The following is a 17,970-nucleotide window of genomic DNA, read 5'->3' on the forward strand; positions in this document are numbered from 1 at the left end:
AAGGGCAGTATTGGGGCTTTTAAATTGTTACAATTAAAGCTACAGTTAGGAATAAACAATTCAAAATAACAGTAAGCTTACTCTAAGCAGATTACAATATGTAAATTTTGATAAATACTAAAAGAAGGTGTGGTTTTAAATGTCAGTTCGTCCCTTTATTTAATTCAGTTTTAATAGTATATTAAAAAAGAAGTTGTGTAGTTCTGGGATAAGGTAAACTACTAGCTTTAAAACTGAGTGATAAAAAAAGCTAATTTGGGCTACAATATAGAAACAAAGCTACCATATTTAGCTGAGAATATTAAAAATCATAAAAAAATAAAATTTAATTAAACCAAAGCTATATATAGATAGATATTTGGAAAGACATAATATTAATGAGTATGTTCTTTTTAAATTTTTTTATTAAGCTTTTGTCATTTCATACAACAATTCTTAAACAAATTTAGTCCCCCTCCCACATCCATGCCCCCCATAACCCCACCGGACTTCATGTATTCCACCATATATGTTAAGTCCTTTCCTGTTAAGCATTTGTACACATATTTCCTTCAGTGCAAATTCATCCACTGGAGTCTAGTCAGGCCATCTAGAGATTGTATGTAAGGCATACTCTCCCTCACCTAGTAGCAATCAGTCTTCCATAGTTCTCAGTCTGGGGCTGGCAGGCCACCCATTTCTCTCCTCCCCTCTGAACTCCTGTTTAATTGAATTGGGAAGGGTCCTGTGCTTGATACCACCATTGCCACAAGTTCACATATGCAAATTTACAGTGGCCTGAAAGTCTTTGATTCTTTGTGTTCATGAACCAGCCCTGGCTCTTAAAACCTTTCTGCCCCATCTTCCACAATGGTCCCTGAGCCATGAGTAGGTGAGGTTCAATATAGGAGTCCTATCCAGGGATACACACTCTACAGTCTCTTATTCTTTAATACTTGGCCAATTGTGGCCATCTGTGTATCCTCTGTTGTATAAAGAAGCTTCACTGATTAGAGTTGAGGATCCATTAATTTTCTCTCCACCCCTCATTCCTGTATGTTCATTGAGCATTAGGTGTCTTTACAACTGTAGATGTGTCACCTAGGACTGGGCATCACTCAGACATATATTCTCTGTGTCTGACCAGTTGTGGAATTCTGCAGTAGCCTCCATCTGTTGCAAATGAGCCTTCTTTGATGAGTGGTATACAGTATGCTTGTCTGTAAGCATAAGGATCGATATTTAGCATATGGTAAGAAATTACATTTGTCTGGAGATAGGACAGTGGTAGGGTTTTCTCTAGGATCTATGTCTTCTCCAGCCGTATGTATTAGGCTCCGTTTAGAGAGCCATTCATGAGTTCCCTCCCTTTGAAAGGGCTTTAGGTTCAATTAGATAACTGTTGATTACCTCTCAGATAACAGTGCCACTACTGCACCAAAAGAGGTACATTGCCATGCCAGTCTTTATGGTGATTAGGCTTTAGGGCTTGATTGGACCATTGACTGATTTTTCTCTCTTAGTAGTTTGCACATTTTCATCTAGCATTATGAGAGCTAAACTTCAGGCAGAAGGCTTCCTACTCCACTGCTCTGAGTCCTGTATATGAAGTATGTCTTGTCTTCAGCATTAGGGTCTTAACTACTAGTTCTGGGAGATAAGCAGGCAATAGTGTGTGTTATTTTGGGAGTCTCCTGGTTTACCTGCACCAAGCACACAAAGGGAAGTATGTTTTGTCTGACATTGTTTTTCTTGCCAAACAGACCCCATGTGTACATATGGACTAATGTTTAGATACTGTACGTGTATGCAGTTTTCATGGGGTTTTGGGGGCATCATGTTTTTCTCTGGGTTCCCTGGCCCCCTCCCTTGAGATTCATTTATGTCTACTCTTTTTCCTCCCATCCTCCCTCCTTCCTTTCCCCCCAGTCCCAGCAACCCCATTATCCCCACCCTCCCCCAATAACACCTGCCTTCCACCATCTCTCCTCTTCTGATACCCACAACACACCATTGCCCCTTACATAGCCCTCCCTCTATTCCCAACCGAGCACTCCAATTTTCCCTATCTCTTTCCTGGTAACATCTGTTCTTTACTTTCCCCTTCTTTTGGGTTCTTCTTTTTAAACTTAAAAAATTGTTTATTATTTTTATTTTATGTGTATGCATGTATTGCCTGAATGTAGGTAAGTGCACCCATGTTGTGCAATACCCGTGGAGGGCAGAAGAAGCTGTAGGATCCCCTGGGACTGGAGTTATGGATAGTTGTTAGCTCCCATGTGGGTACTGGGATTCAAACCTGGGTCTTCTGCAAGAACAACCAGTGTTCTTAATCACTGAGCCATCTGTCCAGCCTCTTCTTTGGGGTTCTTTCTTTTGATTTATGTAAGTGTATCTTTTCCATTTTCCAGGCTCCTGGTTTTACATCAGAATATATACATACATTGCAAGGAATTGATACTACAATCTTCAAATGAGGGAGAACACCTGTTCCTTGCTTTACTGAGTTTGTCTTACTTCATTTAGTATAACACTCTAGTTCAGCGGGGGTCTGCCCCAAGGTCCCGCCCTGGAGGGACCTGCTGCGATGGGGGTCAGGGAAAGATGAGCGCGCTGTCCGCCCGTTTTGCCAGCCCTCCTCACCAAGGACAATCAGACGCGACAGGGAGTCTTGTCAAGCAGGAGCTTGTTTATTGCAGCAGGGCAGGGTGCTTACAAAGGCAGAAACCACAAGTGGAATTCCCCCACCCCTCATAGTTCTCCAATCAGCTTAAAGGTCAATGCATGCATGTAGGCAGGAGCCCATGAAAGCTTATGGCAGACAGGAGCTGATCACGTGCCGCCCAGGAGTGCGGAAAGACCGGCATCCAATCCGATGATCTTCAAAACAAGTCAGACTGCTTACTTCCTCTCAGTGCCATTTTAGTAAGCCAGGGCCCTTAGGTCCCCATATCTCCCCCTTTTTATTTTTATCGTATAAGGCCAGACTGACTTTATTTCATGGTTACCCATCTCATAGACAGCTCCCTGATGAGAGATGGCTATCTTCTTCCTCTAATCTTGTGCATTTTGTATGTCTTAGGTTGTGTCACCCCTGACCAAGCCTTGCCCATCATTGGACCATGCACCTGGCCGTGTACATGTCTTGTCGTAGGAGTGCTTGTCGTAGGACATCCTCCTCTTCCTTGGCTAAAAATGCATCATGATTAAGGCAGCCGTATGGATAATGCCAGCACATAACGATTCTAGTCTTGGCCCATTTAAATTAGCTGTGCATGGACAACCAGAGGGGGTCTTGTTTCTGGGCGGGGGGGTTATAATAGAGAGGAGGGGCGGTCATAGTGGTCTCATGGGTTCTTCTGCTGTTGTAACATGGCAAAACACTCAAGGACAAGCATTAATTAGTGAGTCAAGACAATCATAACGATCTCCCTCACGATCAGCTCAAGGGTCATGGGGCACAGGTCGGTATTGGAGCCTGAGGGTAAATGCCTGTACATCATTTATTTGATTTTTGATGAACCTCTATACTAGGCAGTTCAAAGTGCATGGCCCAAAGGATAGCAGGAGAATAACCACAAGTATGGGGCCCAATATGGTGGATACCAAGGTAGTCAGCCAAGGGGAAGAACTGAACCAGGATTCGAATGAACCAGGATTCGAACCAACCCTGTTCATTTTCCCTGGCCTTTTCCCTCTTTGCTAGCCCTTCCCGCACTTTGGCCATCAAGTCCTTTACTTCTCCAGAATGGTCTATATAAAAGTAGCACTCCTCCCCTAGGGTGACACATAATCCTCCTTGCAGGAGGTAAATCAGGTATTTGGGGATATCCCATGTCCCTGTTGCAAGGTCACAGATGTCCATGTAGAGGTCAGGCCACCATGTCCATAGAGCCGCCACTTTTGTTGTTTGGAACACACTGTTCCCATACCCTGACGTGACCATCCATGTCAGTTGTTTTGGTTCATATACTGTCCCTTGGGTCTTGGTGGTCCATATCAACCCCATTATTAATTGGTGCTGTTGGTGTATGCTATCCTTACACACAAATCCTGGATAACCATGATGATGATGAACAGAGCTACAGCTATAATGCCCATGGCCATAAAAACTGCCAACAATCTCCACCAAGGCCTATTCATCGCAGCCCTGTAAATAAAAGAGGAATTTTGTCTCATGAACCTCTGTCCATGGACCATTATGCTGATTAGTGGCCTATTGAGCTTATCATTTAGTCATCATTTTCTATTCGTTCTGATTGGTTGGGTTCATCTTCCCTTTGATTATAGAATTTAAGATTCCAGCAGGCACCCATATGGGGTTTGAAACTTCTGTAGGGCAGACACAGCTAAAGCCTCTACCCATGGTTACCAATGGGTCTGGGCCTCTCCATTGCCCTGTAATGGGGTCCTTCCAGTGTATCCGCACCTCAGGGCGTTGTTCCTGCTTGCCCCAATGTTTTTGGAATTTTGATTCTGATTGATTTTTTTGAAAATTGAGAATATTGATAGCAAACAGGGCCATGAGTAGTTGCTGATGGAGGCTGCCTCCCCTTTTTTGTTTTTGTAATTGATTGGTGATTGCATTCTACAATTGCTTGGCCTTGGGGATTGTAAGGGATTCCTGTATTATGTTGGACATTCCATGGTTTGAAAAATTCATGTAAGCTCTGGCTCACAAAGCATGGCCCATTATCCATTTTAACCCTGTGGGGTAAGCCCAGAGTGGCAAAGCATTGGAGGAAGTGACTTTGAGCATGTTTGGCCCTTTTCCCAGTGTAGGCTGTAGCCCCACATGCATGTGAATATGTATCAATAGAGACAAATATGTATTTGAGTTTATCAAAGGGAGGGAAATGTGTGAAATCAGTCTGCTAAAGAGTGTTGGGTTTGAGGCCCCTGGGGTTTACTCTTGGGGGCTGTAATGGGGGCACCTGGAGGAGGGGTTGGCAAGATTTGCAAGTTCAAATGATTTTCATTAGATCAGCAATAGGTATATGAGGAAATATTTTGTGGAGTCCTCACCAATTGACATGGGTGAGCTCATGTAAATCTTGGGCTGGGGATATATTGGCTGACATGAGCTGGGTAGAGGTCAACTTATCTGCTTCAGCGTTGCCTAGTGATAGAAACCCAGGCAGATGTTGGTGTCCTCTAAGGTGTTGGACAAAAAGCAGATGTTCTCATTGTTGGAGGAGGGTTCAGGCCTGTATCATTAAAGGAGTAATGGGGTTTTTATCTAATCGGATATATGAGCCCAAAAGCCCCGGGAGGAGTTTAGCCACATACAAGCTATCAGTGAATAAGTTTATGGGTTCCTCTAGTTAAGGCCAGGACAACGGCCATGAGTTCTTTAAACTAGGCTGATCCACTGCACTGATATGAAAATCTTTGCAGCTTGGCATTTTTCTTGGAATAGATCACTACAGCAGCCCCATACCAACCCCCATCAGTAAACACTGTACAGGTGTCTGGCAGGGGCTTTTGGAGGAAGAGCTAGGGGTCCTTCCAGGGGAAAGAACAGAAGGAGCTGACCCATTTATGAGGCCCATCATGGCAATCTAATACTCCCCAAAACCCTTCTAGGGTCAGGGCCAGCTGGCCATTATTTTTGCATAGCCAATTAAAATCTTTAAGCTGACAGGGGACAATGATTTTGTGGGGGTCTTGGCCATAATTTCTCACAGTTACTTCACGTCCCTTTTGCAGGAGGTCTGCCAGCTGATCCGTGAGTGTATAGACCTGCAGCACACCTCCCAAGGGGGTGTGCACCCATTGGAGAGGCTTTCCTTCTTGGATGACAGCCAATATCATTAGGGTTCCTCCAAGCAGTACCCAGAATTCTAAATCTTTGGAGGGGTTACATCTAGCCAATTGGGTTTAATCTATTGCTTTTTAAACCTGGCTTAGTATCTCACAGTGCTGGGGACTAAGGTGGATTGTGTTTTCCTACTAACAATTGGAACAACAGTTGTAAGACCCCAGTGGAGATTGGGAGCCAAGATCGGAGCCAATTAAACTCTCCCAAGAATTTTTGTAAACTGGTCAGGGTCAGCACTGGGGGAATATTTAACTGGGATTTTAACGAAGACACTCCTTCCAAAGAGAGCTCAGTCCCTAACATCTAAAGGGTGGGAGAATTTGTATTTTATCTGAGGAGATATGGAGGCCTCCTCTTTTTAAGCATTTTTGGGTGGTCTTATACGTGCCCTCCAGCTGTTGTGTGGTAGGGGCTCCCAGAATTATATCATCCATATACATGTATAGTAAGACCCCATCATGTTTCTCCACAGGTTTTAGGAGTGATGCTGGGCTGTTGGCCGTGCCCTGTGGCAGCACCGTCCATTCATACCTCTCATCAGATGCTATAATTGAGTGTAGGGACCAAAAAGGCAAATTTTTCACAGTCCTCGGGATGTAACTGAACAGAGAAGCAATCCTTAACATCTATGGTCATTAAGACCAGGTCAGAGGGGATGGCAGAGATCCAGGGTAGTCCCCTGAGGAGGATACCACCGGGACCATTCTCTCATTAACCTTCCAAAGGTCCTGGAGCATTCTCCATTTTTTTGAGGACTTTTGGATAACAAACACAGGAGTGTTCAAAGGGCTTGTAGAAAGCCGGATATGGCCCAGTTGTAACTGCTCCTGAACAATCTCTTTTAAGGCTTGTAATTTATTTGAAGGTAATGGCTACTGCTCCACCCAGACTGGTGGTCCTGTGGTCCATTGAACAGCAGGAACTGGAGGAACAATGGCCTCTGGAATTCAGGGTGAATCCTAGGGGCCTTGGGGGGCTCGCCTCTATAATTTTGGAGACTAAGCAACCCTCTAGCAGGAGGGATAAACTCCCTCTCTGCTTCCTCTTCATCCATTATGTCATTTAAAAAGGCCTTATTATCAATGATGATGAAGGTCTGGGTATCTCCCAAGATGTCCTGTCCCATAAGATTCTTGATAGCTCTGTGGTCACCAGAGGCTACACTTCTCCCTTGGCCCCATCAGCTTCCTGCCAGCAGAGCCACTCTTTAACTTCCTCTGATGGAGTGTTGCCTCCCACGCCCAGGATCTGGGGCCCTGGAACCAAAGTCCAATGCCACTGGACATTCTCCTTCCAGAGGATGGTTTTATCAGCCCTGGTGTCAATTAAACATTGAAACCTCTTTCCATCTATGAGTATGTCCATCTTGGGCCTCATGCCTGTGACTACGGGGACTATCCAATTGGCCTGCAGATGGGGGTTAAAACTGGACATCAGGGCAGGGCACTGGGCCTTGCCCAACGAGAGGCTGCATCTCATGCCTCTTTGGGATGAAGGGGCTGGAGGACGACCCTCATTCAGTTTAAAGGCTTTCCTTTGATGTCGAATTGAGACCTACAGTCTTTCTTCCAATGGAGTCCCTTACGGAACAGAGGGCATGGTGTGGTTGGGGCCCCAACAGACCTTTCCCCTCTGGGTTTGGGCCTGTCACCCTTTTCCAGGCAGTCTCTTTCAAAATGTCTGGACTGGCCACAACCAAAGCATTGGCCCCCTCTCTGCGGCCTCCCTTTCACTAATTGTGGTTCCCCAGCCCCTGCTGATGCTAAGAATACTTGTGACAAGGTGGAGGTCAGTGCCTCCATGTGTGACCGTAAGGTTGCCTCCATGGCCCTGGTCTGGTGTGTCTGAGCCCCCACATCCTTAGCAGCCACTATTCACCTTTCCATGGACTTGTCCCTAAGTCCAGTGCAGGCCAATTTATTGTCAGGGTTCATTCCATCCCATATCAAAAGCTTAGTGAACTGTTCCCTTAGCGGGCCGGGGGGAGTTTGCATTGTAGGCTCCTCTCCACCCTGTCCACAGACTCATGAAGGAGCTCATTAGGGTTTTGTGTGATCCCCGCATTTGGAGCCTCTGTGGGTCCCTCATCCAATTTTCCCCAGGCTGATAGCTCCAGGGCCCTCACTTGATCTGTATAGGGTGCAGCAATGGCCACCTGTTGTGCCCCTGTAGAATACTGATCAACAGTACCTGACAGCATCCCAAAGGTGGTAAGGATTCGGGGAGGTGTTGGCAGCCAAATTCCTTTCTGCCTGAACTTGGCACTCCTTAAAGAAGGTACACCATTTAATAAACATGGGGCTAGGGAGGACAGCTTTCCCAAGGTCCAGCCAGTCCTTAGCAGTACAGGGCTGGTTGGCCAAGCCCTGTAAGAGGGTTTCCACCCAAGGCAAATTGGGTCCATCCTCAGCCACGGTCTTTTTTAACTCCCTTTAATCCTTAGCATCCCAGGGCTACCAGGGGGCAGGACAATTTCCCCCAGGGTTTAAAGTGACTGGGAATGCCTCTACCCCTCCCAGCTTTCGAGGTGTAGGGGGTGACTCCTTGTAAGAGGGTGGACTGTCAATAGCCCCTGAATGACATGGATGTGGTCAAGCTACTGTTAACTTCTCCTGGGGGGCTGAGGGATACATGGGATGTGGGAGGGTCTTCCTCCCGCCCGAAGGACCCCCAGGGCGCTTCCTGGGGCTTGGATGGCCCCAGGGAGCTCCACGCATCTGGAGGTGGTTTTGCTTTCATTTTGGCCCTCTCGTTCCTCTCCTCCTCAAACTTAACCCAATCATTGGGGAGATGGTTGTCCCCACCCTGTTCGGGCTCTAGCTCAGGGGATATAGAGGTCCTGGCCCTAAAGGAAGATTTTAGAGCTGAGATAGTGGGATAAAATTCCAGCGGGGGTCCACCCCCATGTGAATCTCCCTCTGTCTTGCTAGCCACTCCACCTGGTCCCAGCAGGCCCATGTAAACAGGTTTCTGGTGGGCAACCAAGGGGCTAGTGGAGGGCAATCCCCCACACATTTAGTGCACTCTGGTCCATCAATTCCAAACTCCTACTCTTTAACATGTATCTCAGTGCCTTAAGTGCCAGGTCCTCAGGCTTATTCTTGCTGTTACCCATCTTTTCGGGTCTTACTCATCTCCGAGTTCTCTTGGCCCTGACTGATCTAGGCCCTCTCTTCAAGCCCTACGTTGGGCGCCAGTTGCGGGGGTCCGCCCCCCAAGGTGCCACCCTGGAGGGACCTGCCGCGATGGGGGTCAGGGAAAGGTGAGTGCACTGTCTGCCTGTTTCACCAGCCCTCCTCACTGAGGATAATCAGACTTGACAAGGAGTCTTGTCAAGCAGGAGCTCATTTATTGAAGCAGGGCAGGGTGCTTACAAAGGCAGAAACCACAAGTGGAATTCCCCCACCCCTCATAGTTCTCCAATCAGCTTAAAGGTCAATGCATGCATGCAGGCAGGAGCCCATGAAAGCTTATGGCAGACAGGAGCTGATCACATGCTGCCCAGGAGTGCGGAAAGACCGGCATCCAATCCGATGATCTTCAAAACAAGTCAGACTGCTTACTTCCTCTGAGTGCCATTTTAATAAGCCAGGGCCCTTAGGTCCCCATATAGTTCTATCCATTTCATAATTTTACCTACAAATTTCATAATTTCATCTTTTCTTACTGCTGAGTAGAACTCCATTGTGTAAATGCACCACATTTTCTTTATCCATTCGTCAGTTGAGAGACATTTAAGTTGTTTCCATTTCTTAGCTATTCTGAAAAGAGCAGCAATAAACATGGATGAACAATATGATGAGTCCTTTGGATTGGTATAGCTGGATCATGTGGTAGGTTCATTTTTACTTTTTTGAGAGTTCTCCACACTGCTTTCCATATGGTTGCATGAGTTTGCATTACCTCCAGAAGTGGATGTGTGTTCTCCTTTATCCACATCCTGTTTCTTGAAGTTCATCATGAAGTACTTTTGTTTGTTCTTTGAAGTTTTTCATGAAGATCTTTTCTCTATTTTCTCTCTAAAATGACAATAAGTGAGCCACATAACAGGAATGTGTTTTAATACATCTCTATCTGCCCAATGACACATAGAAGAGCAAATCCAAAAATTAGACCTTTTAAGTTTAAAGAAGAGATCTTACAGTTGACAGTGCAAAACATAGAGGGGAAAACTTTTCACGTGGGTGGTGGACAGCCATTGGATCTAAAATTACTGGAAGACTTAAAAGTTATGGGTGTATAAAGAAACAGCAATGGCTTAGCTTCCAACTTTCCTGTTAGATCTTTTCACAAAGATGGGTTTATTGCTCATACTTTCTTTCCATGAGTTCTTGATTAAATTGAGGTAAATACTGGAGGCAAGTACGATGGGAGCCGAGGTCTTAAACTTGTTTTTGTAGAACTAAGCTGACACTCTTGACCACTTGGCAAGTATTCTTAGACACATTATGGTTCAAATTTTAAAAGTAGTTTACATTTTTAGGAGTTAGGAAACCAGTACCAGAATTTTGCCACTGGGGTCAGCTCCCTTATCTTGGCTTCACCCTGGATGTCTACTTTTCTTCTCTCCCATTCTCCCCTTCAAGATTTTAGTTCTATTAACACACACCACCTAAATACACTGACCTGGGTCAAGAAAACATTATAATGCTTTGCTACTAACTGCCACCACATGCCCCCAATAATCAAGTAGCAGCTGAGGACATTTTTCACCTAGCTAGTTGATTAACAGATTTCAAAAGGAGTTATGTCAATGTAAGAAAGCATTATGAAAAAGAACCAATTTATATAATGTTCCAATATGCCCAAATACTAATGCATTCTTAAGTTGATCTTTTTCCAAAAAGCTATGCTTAATATTAAATTATGTTACCAGTGTTAACTGAAAATAGGCATGTGCTTCACTGGAAGATTACACTAACCACTAAAAACCCACTCCATTTCCTAGAAAGCTTGTTGTGCTGTTCTCCTACAGACAGTATTAATTATGAAAGAATCCTATTTTCACAATAGGTTGGGTTCACAGGGAGTATGCAAGTACTTAGGTCATTTTTGCTATTACTTCAAGAATGTCATCAGTGGAAAGTAAAAAACTAGCTTTATAGCTCTTGAGGCCAGCCATCTGACCTGGAAGCTGCTAGAAAAGGTGCTGCTAGGGAAAAAAAATTAAATCAATTTAGTTTCAGCAATGCTATCTTATAGTACTTTTATAATGAAATATATTCATTCACATAAACTTCTTTTGCTGAAACTAATGGACCCAGGGAGAGGACTTTTGCCTCCTTTAAATGCTATCTCAATCTTGAAACTAAAGCAATCACTTGCAATCTTCCACAAGATGCTGTTAGGAGTGCTCTGCGCAGTAAGCAAGACGTTCTGGTTGAAGAAATGTTTGTTTCCATCAAACTTCACAGTTCCACTAGTCATCACAAGAACTGCAGTCTGGGACTGGGTAGCATGCTCATGAACTGCCTGACAATCTAACCTATTGATCTGAAACTCAGTAGAAGGCAACCTCTTAAAAAATTATCAAGGGCTCCAACCCTGTAACAGCATTTCTATTCCAGATTAAAGTGGGCTTGTTCAGATACAGCGGTGTAAGTGTGTGTCTTCTTTTGTCCATTGTCTCATAGTAAGTATTTCAAACTTCTCAGCCTCTCCACATGCCTGATCTACATACGTTTTGTTATCCACAACCTCGGTGATCCGGGAGCTGAAAACTATGGCCCAGCAGCATCAGAGTCATTACCTTCTCCCCCACCTGGGTCCTCTGGAGGTTATTTACTTAGCTTAAATTGGAAAAACAAAAACAAAATAAAAAAAACAGGAACTTGGTTTTGTAATCTGAACACTGAAAATGAAAGCATCCCAATTTTCCAACTACGTCCCCAGTACAAGCTCAAATTAAAGCCCCATAGTCTTTTAAGGCCCCTTTCACCGAGAACATGCTTACTGTCCGAAGCCCATCAGTTGCATAGCTTTCTTGTTTTTTGTGTCAGAAAACATTTTCTTAGTGGACCAACTTTAGTCTTCCTGATGCATACAGTATGAGCTCTCATTTGCAACCAAGATTTGACAGTGTGAAGCTCCATAATAATTTGCTTGGGAGCTTTTATGTTTTTACATATGACAGGAAAGGTTTATAACTAGAATGAGCAAGAGCGGAGCCTAAGAAGCTGTTCATGGACTGAAAATGGGCCCAGCTCTAGGGCATTTGCCTAGCATGGGTGATGATCTGCATTCAATCCCCAGCACCTCTAAATCAAACAGAAGTAGCAAACACTTTATACTCATAACTGTATCTTGGCCTAGTACCAGATAGTCACTAAAACTGTTGTCTAATTTGTGATGACAGTGAGGTTAACAGTGATCCATTAGATGTGCATGCCAGACTTTTTCCTAAGGGTATGGCTTTTTTGTATCATTTGCCCCCCAGACAGGTAGCACTCTGTTACCTGGGCTAGCCTTCAACATGAGATCTTCCTGCCTCAGCCTCCCAAGTATCTGGCATTGTGAGTGTGTTGCTTTCCTTGTATATCAAAGGAAAGGAATTTCCTGAGTGTTGTACACACAGTCAGAACACCAGAACTGACCTCACCATTCCACCATAGAGTGGGAAGGAGGAATCCATAAAAAGTCACTGTGTGTAAAATTCAAAGTAGTAAAGAAGAAACTGATACAGCATGCTGTGTAGCATCATTTCTTCCCTCAGAATGGTCTATTCCTTCTGCTACACAAGGCTACAATGAATTATTGCATTGTTAGAATGAGTATGAATAAAATATGATATAATGTGTAACATTAATTTAAAATTTCAAAGTTATTTAAAAATTGTTTATTCTTTTTCTCCTAGAGTATCACACACACACACACACACACACACACACACACACACACACACACTAGCACATGCACACACACGCAGATGAAACTTTTAATATGAACTGCATATAAGTTAATAATCATTGATTTTATCTGCTATACTTCATTGAACACTTTTAATCTTTACTAAAACAATTTAAGTATTTCTTAGGAAGAAAAGTCTTAATATATTATTTATTAACTTTAGGAATGAACTGAACATGACTTTATTTTAATACTAATTATGTTAACTGCCAAGAAGAATTACCACCACTTTTAGATATGAATTCTTTCTTTGGGTTTGAAATATTAGTTCCCTAAAATGTGATGAATAAAAGAACACCAGACAAAACAGCTCCTTTACTTTCAATTTTCTTCTCATAAGTCTATTTACATCACTCCTGATGTGAAAGATGACCACCAGCATAGCTCTCCGTTGCCTCCTCGTCCCTCATCTGCTGCCACACTAATTCCTACAATCCTTACATTTAAATTTCTCAGAAGACTTGCATAAAATTTTATGTATTCGTCTTCTATTCCATCTACTGTACTCTAAAGATTTATAAATTTATTTCTCCCCAGTCTTCTCCATTATAATTTGTGGGTCAAGTTTTATAAAGGCTTTACTTTTCTTAGGTGTGGGTAAAACCCTTAATTTTGTTATCAATGTGTCTAAGCTGTTCTTACACTGCTTTCCTCCTCAGAGGACTTTGCTATTAGTTATTTTTTCTGTTGCTGTGATAAAAAACATGTTCAAAGAAACTTATAGAAGAAAATGTATTTGACCTTATGGTTCCAAAGGGATGAGAGTCCATCATGGTAGGGAGACACGGCAACAAGCAGCAGGCATGGCTTCAGGAGCAGACGGTGAGAGTTCACATCTTCAACGGCAGACATGAAGCAGAGAAAGGATCTGGAATTGGGAACTCTCTGCAGTGGCACACAGTGGCACACTTCCCCAGCAGGGCCATGCCTCCTAAGGATGCCATGACTTTCTCCATACAGCATCACCAACTGGGGATCAAGTGTTCAAATATGTGGGCCTAAGTGGTACATTTTTTGTTCAAGCCACCACACCTTTTGCTTGCTTTCAGTGTTGGAGTATTTCTTGCCCTCCCTGTGACATGGAACAAGACTCTTCTGCCTACTCTCAACTACTCTTTCTCTACTGCTTGAGAAAGATGGTGAATTACTGTCTAAAATTTCACATCACTTTAATAGGGAAGGTAGATTTCTTTCTCCTGGTTTAATATTGTAAAATATTTGCAAGTCAAGTAAGATTTTATAAATTTGTCCTTGCCATTCTTGTGTTTTGTTACAATATTTTCCCTCTGTGAACTGATTTTTGCTCTTTTTGAATCTGAGGTTATGATTCAGAATAAGAATGTCTTCGAAAAAATAGTAAGAAAATATTTCACTGTTGTTATCCCATTTTTTTCTAATACTTTGGTTTTTAGGGAGGAACTTTTTATTATATCCCCAGGAATCTTTACTTCTTTTATGTGACTTTTTGTTGTGGTTTCTTCTTTGAGACAGGGTCTCCTTGTAGCCCCAGCTAGCCTGGAATTCACTATGTACATCCAGCTAGTCTCAATCTCACAGAGATCTGCTTCCCTCTGCCACCTGAGTACTGGGATTAAAGGCTTATGTGGATTTAATGTTTAATAGGTAACCATGGTAACCACTTTAGATTTTTTTCAGTTTAGTCAGTCCTTTTTAAAATTTATTCTCTGGAATTTCATATGTGTATAGAATTTAATATTGTCATATCTGTCCCCCATTTCCCTTCTCAAATTCTTCCAACATCTCTCTCCATGTGTCTCCTTCCCAACTTAATGTGCTCCTCTTTTTTTTTTTTTTTTTTTTTTTTTTTTTAAAAAAAAAAAAAAAAAAAAAAAAAGAGGACGATAAATCTTTCACTGTGATATATCAAAATAATTCTTGGTCTATCAGGAAATCCCTTTTTTTTTTTTTTTTTTTTTTTTTTTTTTAACTCACTGTCTAATTAGTGTTGTCCGTGTGTGGACGGACATCAGAATATCCACTAGGCAACTTTTGGCTGTACTCCAAAAGAAGAATGATTCTATCTTCCGTAGCAGTTCAGCTAGGCATGTGGCCTCTGGAGTTCCCAACGATCCATGCTGGAATTTTGGCTGGTTTGGTAGTTTGAAGGTCTCGTGAAAGTAACGACAGTTGGCGTGAAGTCACGTGTTGTCCGTGTGTGGACGGACATCAGAATATCCACTAGGCAACTTTTGGCTGTACTCCAAAAGAAGAATGATTCTATCTTCCGTAGCAGTTCAGCTAGGCATGTGGCCTCTGGAGTTCCCAACGATCCATGCTGGAATTTTGGCTGGTTTGGTAGTTTGAAGGTCTCGTGAAAGTAACGACAGTTGGCGTGAAGTCACGATTATGATAGCTATGTCATGTCCAGAAGGCAGTATTACACAGCAGCCTTCCCCATCCCCTCCCCCAGTTGTTATATTCTTTCTGCCTTGATATGTTTGGAGGACTTGAGCGGGCGTTGATGAATATGTCCCATTTGTGGCTGAAGGCTCAAAATCACTTATTCTCAGCATTTTGATCAGTTATTGAGAGTTGTTACCCACAGAAACTACTTTGACCAAGGTTGAGGGCAGCTCAGAGCTATAAATATAAGCATAAATATTTAGAAGATAATTTGGCCTTATAACCATTTGATAATATAAAAATAGTATGTTCTACCCTAATACTTATGACCTTTCCAAATATGGAATTTTTACCAGGTTTATTATATCACTTATGAATTCCCTCTGTGGAACAGGCCTCAAATCCAATAAGAAATTGACTGCTTACCCCCTTACAATCATGTCACTAGTGTGTTAATGGCCACAGCTTGCCTGATGGGTTGATATTGCAACATGCAAAGTCTAGTGCTTGGCAATGCCATTGATATCTTTTACCCCCCAGAAACCCTCAGAACACTTTCTGGTACTCTGAAAAGTAACGCACAAGGAAAGATTATCCTAGATGATTTGGGATTGATTTCTCTATGTCCTGCAGCCAAAGGGTGTGTTCTTAAACATTAGGATGTAACCATGTAGTTATGGTGGGTAACCAAGCTCAGTGGTAGTGACTTGCCTGGATTGGAGACCTCTGGGGCCTCCCTGACCTTTACCTTGTAGGGAGCACTGCAGTTTTCTTTTAATAGCCCATGTCTTCTTGGACCAGCATTGTCCCTGCATGCAGAGTACTTCTGTTTTAACTCTTTTTATTTTTTATTGAAAGAAGAAGGGAAACTGAGGGTTAGTGATTTAAGCCGCAGTAGGGGAGGTGAGAGGGTAGGGAGTTATTCTACAGATATGATGTACAATGAACCCCAGTAGTCTAACAAACAAAATTACTAAAATAAGTTCAAGAGTGATGTGAAATGAATAAAAATAAATAAATGCCATCTGTCCTATATATGAATTAATCCTCAGGAGCTACAATGAATAGCTGCATCTATCAACTGTTCTCTCACTAGCTAGAGGCCTATATGAGTAACTATTTTTAAAACTATTGAATTTTTGTAATTTTCATACAATATACTTTGATTTTATTTAGATCCCCTAGTCCATCTGTACCTGTGACTGCCCTCCACCCAACTGAATATACTCTACTATATATTAGTATGGGCTATAGAATCTGAGTTGTGTTCCCACATGACCCTCAGTATGGGTCCATCCACTGGAGCCTGGTCAGTCTACCAAGAATCTCACACTTAAATAAACCTGTCTCTCCCCCTCCCAGAAGATATCAACTGTCAAAAGTTCCTTAGGTTGAGTTGGGATTTCTTACCTACTTCCCCATGTCTATTACTGGAATTTTGTTTGGTATGAGCTTGCATGGGACTTATGCATGCTCTCACCATTACTCTGAGTTCATATATGGATCTGATCAGCTGTCTAGAAAACCGTTTTCTTGTCGTCATCTATCATCTCTGGCTCTTACAACTTTTCCACACACACCCGCCTTCCACAATGATATATGAGCGTCGAGAGACAGAAGTTTGAAATAAGTGTCCTGTTCAGGGAAGATCACTCTGAAGCCTCTTGTTTTCTGCACATTGGTCAGTTGTGGGTTTCTGTGTTAACCATCATCTAACTACTGCATAAGGAAACTTGTCTGGTGAGAGTTGTGAAATATATTTGTCCTATACAAAGAGGTTGCTTTGAAGATGTGTGGCTTAGTCCTAAGTGAGAACCAAATCCTGATACTGGAGAGTTCCTGGCTCAGCAGTTAAGAGCACTTGCTACTCTTGCAGATGTCCCATGTTTAGTTCCCAGCATCCACATGGCAGCTAGCAACCATCAATAACTCAGTTCCAAGGGATCAGACACCTTCTTCTGGCCGTGCTAGACATTGCATGACATGGGTGCACATACACACATGCAAACAATGCACTCATACACATAAAATAAAAATATTTTTTTAAAAAAGGGAGCTGTGGCTCTCTATGTTAATCATCATCTGTTACATGAGGAAGAGTCCATGGTGAGAGTTGAGAGACACATTAATATTCTTTCTGCCCCATTTTCTACTGTGGTCCCTGAGCCTTAGGTGTAGAGGCTGCATTGAAGATGTATAAAGTAGGGCTGGCATCTCACAGACTCTTATTCTTTGTGCTTGACCAGTTGTAGAACTCTGTGTCAGTCTCCATCTGTTGCAAAAAAGAAGCTTCTTTGATGAGTGGTGAGAGGGATACTTGACTGTAAATATCAGAATGAATATTTCAAATAAAGTAAGAAATTACACTAAGCATATGGCAAAAGTAGATTTTTCTCTAGAATCTATGACCTCTCCAGCCATATGTATTTCTATACGTTTACATTACCCTTTCATTGAGTGGGAATTAATTTCAAATAAACAGGTGTTAATTACATTCAAGATAAAAGTAACACTACTGCATCAATAGCAAAAGTTTGATGGATCACTCATGGTTGTTTATTAAGCTTTGATGCTGGATTGGATCGTAGATTGTTTTTCTCCCTTGGCAGCTTGCACAATGTCCTCTGATACCATTAGAGCTAGGCTTTAGGGAGGAGGCCTCCAGGTCAGTTGCAGCTCAACTGCTCCAAGTGCTGTGTCTGAAGTATGGACTGTCATCAGCAATAGGGTCTTAGCTTCAAATTCTGGAAGGCAATCAGGGGCTGTGACAATAGCTTGTGCTATTTGAGGAGTCTCTTGGTCCTCCCTGACCAGCAACTGGGAGGGAGGATTTTCCTGCCTTGCACTGTGTTTTCTGTTATATAGCCTTTAGCTATACTTGTGCAGTTTAATATATATAT

The 17,970-nt window shown here is 42.7% G+C and overlaps 1 protein-coding gene and 1 pseudogene across 1 annotated transcript in view; one reads left to right on the forward strand and one right to left on the reverse strand.

The window, feature by feature from the left end:
• The window catches only part of Lrp1b (LDL receptor related protein 1B), a 2,166,816-nt gene that overhangs the window by 1,315,135 nt on the left and 833,711 nt on the right, over positions 1 to 17,970 (forward strand). The gene's annotated exons all lie outside the window — the stretch shown is intronic.
• On the reverse strand, positions 11,024 to 12,274 carry LOC103727341 (annotated as a pseudogene).

This window comes from Nannospalax galili, unplaced genomic scaffold (genome assembly GCF_000622305.1).
Source record: "Nannospalax galili isolate Female #2095 unplaced genomic scaffold, S.galili_v1.0 scaffold87, whole genome shotgun sequence".
NCBI lineage: Eukaryota > Metazoa > Chordata > Mammalia > Rodentia > Spalacidae > Nannospalax > Nannospalax galili.